This window comes from Oreochromis niloticus, unplaced genomic scaffold (genome assembly GCF_001858045.2).
Source record: "Oreochromis niloticus isolate F11D_XX unplaced genomic scaffold, O_niloticus_UMD_NMBU tig00002080_pilon, whole genome shotgun sequence".
In the NCBI taxonomy this organism is placed as follows: Eukaryota; Metazoa; Chordata; class Actinopteri; order Cichliformes; family Cichlidae; genus Oreochromis; species Oreochromis niloticus.
Window position 1 is genome coordinate 1 of NW_020327559.1, and position 9,585 is coordinate 9,585.

The 9,585-nt window shown below is 39.4% G+C and overlaps 1 long non-coding RNA gene across 2 annotated transcripts; it reads left to right on the forward strand.

Annotated features, from left to right (window-relative positions):
- The first annotated feature begins 5,005 nt into the window (after positions 1 to 5,005).
- LOC102076546 (uncharacterized) lies at positions 5,006 to 9,187 on the forward strand. Of its 2 annotated transcripts, XR_002058984.2 has the most exons (5): positions 5,006 to 5,197; positions 6,004 to 6,102; positions 7,177 to 7,468; positions 7,619 to 7,748; positions 7,916 to 9,187. It is a non-coding gene; the product is annotated as an uncharacterized LOC102076546 (long non-coding RNA). The 2 variants fall into 2 exon arrangements; XR_268576.4 differs by lacking the exons at positions 5,006 to 5,197; positions 6,004 to 6,102 and having other exon boundaries at positions 6,686 to 7,468.
- Positions 9,188 to 9,585: the final 398 nt, after the last annotated feature.

Consider the following 9,585-nt stretch of genomic DNA (forward strand, 5'->3'; position numbering starts at 1 on the left):
TCTTATGTTTGTACTGTTTGTCTAAAAGCTTCTTTCCTAATCAGGTGAAAATTTGCAAACGAGCAAATTACTCAAAATACCAACTGTAGCTGCAGTGTCTAACTGGTAAATTTATTCATGTGTGTTGATGAAGCATGCAATGATCAATGCAACTTTCCTGTTGAGAGAAAAAGGATATATCTGTCACACGTGTCACAGTCCTCAAAGTGGACGGATGCCAAGGCTTGCTGCTGTCAATGGTTTAGAACTGCAGGATATTCCAGCTGAACTGTGTGATCTCAACATTCTGGAGAGACATCTGATTGCCAAATGCATACCATTTGCAAAGATTATTCCACTTCCAAAGGGCAACAAAGACTCATACGTGGTAATGTGGTGTGTGTACCATCTGAAGTCCAAAAACAGTTGACTGTTACCTCGCTCAGAAACCATTCCCAGATAATGAGGATCAAGTTGAAAAGACGACTGTGCTACAAGGGCCATCAGCTGTTCCAGACTGTCACCTGGTCTAAATGATCCAAGCCCTGCGTAAACTGAAACAGATTCATCCACAGTACACAGATATTGTTATCAGAGATGATGCATTGCTTGTGATCCAACGTTACTGATGATGACAGCAGTGATGAAGCCAGCATGGGAAGTGATGATTATGATGAAGCAGATCTAATGGAAATTGACAACTATGAAAAAGATGCCCTTTTGTGTGAAATGAGTCTGAAAGTGAACAAGATATTGATATGGTATCCTGTGATGAACAACCAGAAGAACAAAATCCTGAGGAACCAGAAAGTGATTTGAACAATGGAGTTTTGCTCTAGAAAGTTGTCTGCAGCCTGTAGACATTTCAGAAGAGATTCTCTGTTTCACTGATAACACATATTGTGTGGGCGCCTGCAGAAAGAAACAGTCCTGTTAGCTCTTCAGAACTCCTCATTTGGAAGCCATGGCATTTCCTGTGCAGTTTCCTACTGGTCAGAATACACTGGATGAAAAGACGTCTTAAACTCACACCAAGTGCTTACTTCAAGTCAAGGCTTTTCAACATTGATGCAAGATTGCCAGAGACACAAATTATCTATTTTTCTCACAGTTTGTTACCGAAATACACTTGGCTAATTCCAGCATGACAATACAGCTAAGGAAAGGTAAAACTATGACCAAAGATGGACGCAAAATCACATCTGAATGTTACAAAGTAGAACAGAAGTAGAGAAATGGTAAGAAATAAAGATGCAATCAGATTTATGCAGCACTCAGAGGAACTCCAGCTTACTGGCAGAAAACTACCAAGATCTATTCAGTATGGTTCGTCAAATAGGAACACCTCAGTTCTTGTCACTTTCTCTGCTGCTGAGATGAGATGGCCCGAAGTGATTCAAGCAATAAAGAGACAACAAGGTGAAGAGGTTGATTTTGAAGCCTGGACTGGTCAGAAAAGTGTGAAATTCTAAGATCAAATCCAGTAACCACCATGCGAATGTTTGATAAAGGTGTTGAGGCTTTGTTCAGAGATTTGCTTTTTTCTCCTGCACAGCCCTTGGTGAAATTATTGATTACTTTTACAGAGTTGAGTTTCAGCACAGAGTAGTCCGCATATACACATGTTGCTGTGGATTCAAGAAAGGTAGAAGTAGATGTGGATGATGACCAAACTGTCTGTGACTTTGTGGACAGATACATCTCAGCTCAACTCCCTGATCCAGAAAAACAACCTGAACTGCACAAAAAAGTGCTGAACTACAAAAGCACAGCAAAAACCACACAAAAACATGCTTTAAGAGTGTGAACTCTGGTTGTAGATTTGGGTTTCCAAAACCACCAGCCACAAGAACAATGATTGTGAGACAGGATGAGGATTCAGACACTGAAGCTGCAAAAGCCAAACTCAGACCTTTGTTGAACCTGCTGAAGGAACCTGAAGCTGCTTCCCTCACCATAGAGCAGATTCTGTCACGATGCACTTGACTGAATGATTATGAAAAATGCCTCCAAGACATAAACAAGAAAACGGCGCTGATTTGAAACGTGACCCAAAGGACTGTTGGATCAACAATTACAACCCAGACCTGCTTGAAGCCTGGAACTCTAATTTAGATGTGTCTCGTTAATATTGAATGCCTATTCATGTATAGAATATCTCTGTAAATATATAACGAAGAAAGAATCTGGCCTCTCTGAATACCTGAAGACGGTTATTTGACAACTCTGATAAGAACACGGTCAATGAATGTGATGAAATGAGAGCTGTGATGCAGGCTTACTCAAAAAAGAGAGAGATCAGCGCACAGGAGTGTGTGACTCGCGTCTGTGGCCTAAAAATGAAAAAATGTTCCCGCAGTGTTGTATTTGTACCAACAGATGATAACCCGGTAAAAATGAGTCGCCCGATGAGCTATCTGGAATCCACAGCACATGACAGTTGTAATATTGGATGACAAGTTTGAGTGATAAATACAAATGCAGACCTGAGACACCAGAATATGAGGAAATGTCACTGGCTGATTTTGCTGCCTTGTGCGGTTGGTGAGTGGTCCAAATGAAGGAAAAGATGTGCTTCCTTTCTAACCAGCTTGGATTTGTACTAAGGCGAAAGAATGATAACCAGCTATAATCAGGTATTACCACTGTTCACAGGAAAAAGATCCTGAGCAATATTATGGTCGACTGTTGAGACTTTACCTTCCACACAGATCAGAGCAGGAACTGAAACCACAAGGGTTCCAAACCTATCAGTCCTTCTACAACTCAGGTTTTGTGCGACTTCCATGTTCAGACCACAGTGAGTCTGTGAAAAGGTTGTAAGAGAAATAAAGACAAGTATGAGAAGAACTCTGAGGATATTGAGAGTGCACTGGAAGAGTTTGAACAAAATAGGGAGTTGTGATTGATGAATGGTGTAATCTGCTCCTGAATCTGAAGTTGTGAGGTTGCAATGTGATGAATCTTCCTGAGAGACATTCTGATGATGAGAACGAACAGGAGAAGTCCCGACTACAGTCGTCAGTCTGATGCTGTACAGAGATCAGAGCCTTCAGAGAACAACCTGCATCGATCCAGCTGTGGTACGTGTAATGTATCAGAATCTGAACCAGAAGCAGGCCTGCGTGTCTATGCTATAAGAGACTGGTGTATTCAGCGAGTTTGTGGTTTGAACCCAGATCCATTTTCTTCTATATCAACGGTGGTGCAGGAACTGGAAAGTCTCATTTGATTAAATGTATTCACTCTGAAGCATCAAAATCCTGAGCAGACTGCCTTCTAATGCAGAAGAAGCTGACATATCAAATCCAACTGTTTTACTGACGTCATTTACCGGGACAGCAGCTTTTTCTATCAATGGCTCTACATTACATTCCTACTCAAACTACCAGGAGTCTGAATCCACCCATTCAAGGACTTGGTAACCAACTGGATAAGTCAGATCTGAGCTTATAAATGCTGAATATGTTATTGATGAGATTTCAATGGTTTCAAAACCCCTTTTTGCCTATGTGGATGCAAGACTGAAACAAATCAAAGGCACTCAGAGACCTTTTGGTGGAATGTCAGTTTTAGCTGTTGGAGATTTTTACCAGCTGCCACCAGTGCGACAGTCTAAACCTCTCTGCGTTTATGATCCAGAACAGATTGACCTATGGCGGGAACATTTCAGATGATCACTCTAACCGAGATCATGCGTCAGAAAGATGATGTGGCCTTTGCAGAGATGTGAACAGGATTAGAGTCAAAGAAAGACAGATGAGTTTTCTCAGTGCGACAGAGATTTGTTGTCACAGGCTGTGACTGCACCAGAAGAATGTCCAACTGAGGTCTTACACATTATGCCACAACAAGAATGTTGAATCCCATAACACAGATATCCTGAAGAAGCTTCATTTAAACATATAATCATCAATGCAGATGATTCCAGAAGGATAACGTACAGCAGAATGGCACGAAGAGACAAACCATTACAGGTGGCGAAATGATTTACCCGACACCCTGAACGTCGCTGAAGGAGCTCGAGTCATGCTGACCAGAACTTGGACACACTAAACGGTTTGGTCAACGGTGCTTTTGGTATACTGATAAAGGTGGTGAGATCTGAAATGATGGACACATAATTAAACTGGGGCTCAGAATGGACAACCGGCAGTCTGTAAGAAGCACCGCAGTGCTAATGCAGCATCTGATGATCTGGTTTATATTGAGAGAGCAGAGGAGAGTCTGAAGTTTAAAGGAGCGGTACGCAGACAGTTTCCTGTAAAGCTCGCATTGCCTGCACAATCCACAAAACCCAGGGTCTTACAACCAGACAGCTGTAGTTTCAATGAAGAACATTTTTGAACCAGGTATGGCTTATGTTGCTCTCAGCAGGGTGACGTCTCTCAGTGGACTCTATTTGCAGGACTTGGATGAGAACAAGATTATGCCAATCCCGAGGTAACTGCAGCGCTCCAAACCATGAGACAAGCCAGTGTTGAGGAAATGATGCCTCTTCTTCAAGTCAGAGAAACATCCAGCAGACCTGACACTCTTACACTGATCCATCACAATACAGAGGGTTTGCCATCTCACATCAGTGACATCAAGAGTCATCATGAAATGTGTTTAGCAGATGTTTTTTGTCTCACTGAGTCTCACCTCCAAGGCTCCTTTGTTGCAGACAGTCTTCATTTGGACGGCTACACCATGTTCAAACGCAACAGACATGTGTCCTACACAAACTTTCCTCACATGGCCAGCAGAAGTGGTGGTGGAGTTGTTGTGTATTTGAGGAATCATTTCAGGTTCAGGTAAAACATTATCTGCATAATGTCACTGATCTTGAGTTCTTAGTGTTAAAGGTTCAGGCTCCATTCCCTGCACTAATTGCGGTTGTGTACAGACCTCCAGACTACAGTTTGACACCATTCATGCAAACCTGGTAAGTCTTTTAGATTCACTTGAAATAATGGACTGTCACCCAATAATTGTGTGTGGAGATTTTAATGAGAATCAGTTACAGAGTGGAAGAAAACAGATTCTGGAGCAGTTTCAGTTGAGAGGGTATTCACAGCTGATCACTTCTGCCACTACAGACAAGAACACCCTGCTTGATCTCATTTTTATTTCTCAGCCACAGCAATGTCTCCATTCAGGTGTCCTGAGAACATATTACAGTTACCACAACCCTGTGTTTTGTGTCCTGTCCTCCAGCCAATCATGAAGTCGTCTGGTGAGTTTTCAAACACATACAGATCATGTTTGTTATAGAGTTTACTGTGTGTGGGATATAAAAAGATTTTGTGTTGATAATGGAAGGCTTCCAAAAATTGGCTTCCCTGCTCTGTCTGCAAGAAGACCATTGTACAAAAGCTACCTTGATTTTTATTAACCCTTGCTTCTTGGAATGGTCAGCACATTGTAGTCAAATCATGGCTAAACTTAATATAGAGCAGGGAAGATCGCCTTCTATTTTCATGCAGCTCAGATCTGGAACATGCTGCAACAAAGTATTAAACTGACATCATTTATTGTAAATTGTTCTATCTATTTTTAAATGACTAATTCTAATAATTTTAAATTTCATGATTTTAAATGTCATCTATTTTCTTTTAACTTGACTTTACTGTGACATATGTATCTCAACACTGTTAAAAATAAGCTTTCCCACAAACTGCTTTCCAAATGTTAAATAGTAAATAAAATCCCTGATATATGCAGGTCTTTATTCTGGGCTATATGAATACATACAGACAATCATGTTTTTGGATTATAGTAGATATTTTTTGCAGGTAAACAAACGTCAAAAGTTTTCAAGTATGTTTAGGCTACCAAAGATTTCTATAATAATATATTCACAGGAGAAAAACATTTTTACAGGCAACAGAATATGTATGAACACTGATTTACACGCACATGTAAAGTTTACAGTGGAAGAAAACTGAATCAGGAGCTGTTTCAGTCGAGAGGGTATACACAACTGATCACTTCTGCCATTACAGACAAGAACACCCTGCTTGACTTCATTTTATTTCTCAGCCACAGCAAAGTCTCCATTCAGGTGTCCTGGGAACTAATTACAGTTACCACAACCCTGTATTCTGTGTCCTGTCCTCAAGTCAATCATGAAGTCTTCTGGTGAGTTTTGAAACACACACAGATCATACTTGTTACAGAGTTTACTGTTTCTAGGACATAAAAAAGAGTTTTTGTTGATGACGGATGGCTTCCCAAAAATTGGCTTCCCTGCTCTGTCTGTAAGAAGACCATTCTACAACAGCTACCTTTATTTTTATCAACCCTTGCTTCTTGGAATGGTCAGCACATTGTAGTCAAATCATGGCTAAACTTCATGCAGAGCAGGGAAGATCTGCCTTTCTTTTTCATGCACCTCAGGCCTGGAATATGCTGCAACAAATTATTAAATTGACATCATTTGTTTTTCATTCTTAAATATATTTTGAAATGACAAATTCTACTAATGCTTTTGTCATGATTTTTAATTGTCATCTATTTTTGTTCATAGTTCAGTTTACTCTGACGTATTTATCTCAACACTGTTAAAATTAAACCTTTCCCTTAAAGGGCTCTCCACATATTATACAACAAATACATAAATCCTTGACAAATGCAGGTATTTCTTATGGGTCATATGAAAAATACAGTTAAACTGTGTTTTCTTCTTTACAGTAGTTTTTATAGAATCAAGTTTTTGGATCAATTTATCTTGTTGATCATGTTTTACAGGTACAACACTCTTCAAGTATCTCTAGGCTACCAAGGATTTCTATCATTATTTATTTAGTAGAGCAAAATATTTTATCGGTAACAGAATATATATGAAAATTGATTTCAATGTAAATGTAAAGTTTATAAATCCATTTTCTGACTTGGCCTTTATCTGGGTGGGTTTGGGTTTGGGCGGATAAAGGCCAAGTCAGAATTCTCTTAGCAGCTATTTCTGGAAATAGCTGCTAATAAACAAAAGACATCAGAAAGTATGGGCTTTAGGTGTAGCCCATACTCTCTGATATATTAATAAAATCTACTAACTGACACCCTATAGCAGCATTACATTCACACTTGGGGGCTTAGTTGGGTATGTGAGCGGTGTTCAAAGGACTTTTTTTTGGGTAGATGTATTTTCTTCAGACAGGGCAAAAACAGTCCTGTCTCCTTTGTGGTGAAACCGTCAAACCTCCCCATCCACAGCTGAACCAACATCATCTTTAACACCATATTCATGAACTCCTGATCCCAACCTCATCCATCACTGCTGGACAACACAGAGACTAGATGCCAAATACAGACTGCTGCCTTTATAACCTGCCATACCAGTGTATCTTCAGCGGAGAAGATGACACACTCATCACTCTACCTGCTAATTCATCTGCAGACCATCACCATTTTGCCACACTCCACACCTCTGAAACCATCACTGATGAGTTATGCTGAAAAATCTGTACTTCCTGTCACGCTACAGTGATCCTGAGACCAAAGAGAGGTATGATTCTTTGTCTTTGATTAAAAAAAACAATTACATGTCTGCAGTTTGAATTTATTTTCTGCTTATTTCATAAATGATTCTGGACTCAAACAATTGAACTTGTAGGCACTTTTCAAGTTTACATTTACATGTTGTCTCTCTCTGCAGCTATTGTTGTCTTGTGAATTCTTCCATTTCACAACTGACACATTAAAACCTCATCACAGAGCTCTTGTCTATTCTCACCATCATGTGACTGTCAGATTGCTCTGGACCCTGGACCTGCAACAAATATGAGGTATTTAAAATAATTCATTGTTTAACTTCTCTGTAGTTTTTAGTCTTTAATACCTATAACATGGTTTTCAATGTACCTTTCAAAACATGCTTATTTTGTGAGACTGCATTTCAGCTTCTTAGACTGTATAAAGTACTCATAGTATTACTGTTTGAACACTCTTATAGTGACCATCTTTTGTGACTTCATTGCTACTGATCAACCACCTTGGTCCAGGAAGATAAGAGGGCTGCAGCCAATCTTTGAATCAGTTTGTATCACCAGAATTAACAAACGATATCAGATATATGAAAATGAGCTTTCAACAAATGTGGATTATTTTTTTTATTGTGTCTTGACTGTGTTGCAAGAATCTATATAACTTGTTTGTGAAAATAGTAGATTCACATTTTTCTTAACTCTGTAAGAATAGCAGGCTGGATTCATACAAACACACAGCTTTCAATCTTCAGTTGTAGACTACACAATATTAATCATGTAATTCTTTTTGAGAATGAGAAAAACAAACAAACACTGCAGTGATCCATTCTCTTAATGTTTCTAATTTGAAATGTGAAAAAATGCATATTGAACATGATAAATCATTACATCTCATATAGTGTTTGTTTGAATCCTCCCTTCATATGGGGTGTCAATTAGTATATGAGTACAGAACTTGTGTAACACTGCTTTCTCCACATTCTTTTTTATAGTATTCTAATATATAGGTAGTTGCACACACATACTGCAGGATCTTAATGGTAAAGTCTGTTTCAAAATGAACCCCTGCTTCTCAGACCATGATTAACAATCCCCTGTAGCTGTTGAAAAGTGCATAGTTAAAATCTACTGATATGAATTACTGTTTATCATTTCTTTTGAGAAAACACAGCTGACTTCAGTTTACATAACAGTGCAACCATAACTTTCATGTATATGACTTTACAGTTACTTTATGAGAGATTCCCAGCTACGACACATTGGTAGCAGCAATATGTCAAAACCCTTTACAAGTTAAAACAAAGAATCATTCACTGTCTAAGAAAAGGCAGTGATTTATTTCCCATCGAATTGATTTCACAACTTTAATGTTCTTTATCCCTCTTTCTCTCAATATGTGCAACAATTATTCAGCTGTGTTACTGTCCATGTCTGAAATGTATCACAAACTGGACTTTATTTAAATATTATTTAGGCCCCATGTTTATCAAATTCATACAAGTGAAAACAGAATCTCTCAAAGAAATTGACAAAAATCCTCTTCTTAGCTTTCATGTGGTTTTGAAATATGTTGTTTTTCTTGCCATACAAAATGTGTACAAAACCTATGCAAACTGGATAATATATTTGGCATACCCCTTCGGCGTCAGCTGTGGTCTCAAGGCTGGAGCTGAACAACAACACCCTGATTACGAACTGTGTTGAGACTGTTCTTCCCATTCTATGCAAAGCCACCTGGGTTGGCTGGAAGACTGTTTACTTAGCCTGGCAGGGCAAAGGACACTGTCTCAGCTGAACTCTGGACATACACACACATGCAGATGTACACTCATTCCCCCTGCCCCTCCAAACGCCTTTGACACTTATTTCCTTCCGATGCTGACGGTGGATCAAGGAGACCAGCGCATAGGCTGCAGGCCCGGATGTACTGTCTACATCGGCTGTCTCTCACCCTTTACCCACCCCTGTTGCTTGTCATGTTTCTTTGGTGTATTAAGAGTTTTTTCATGTGCTATGTGCAGAGGTGTTTTTTTCTGTTCTCAAACTGATCTCCCTGTTTGGAGCTCAGTCTGGGAGGAGTTATTTTTTTCTCCTTATCTTTCCTCATGTGGTGCATTTTCCATTGTTATACCTCTCT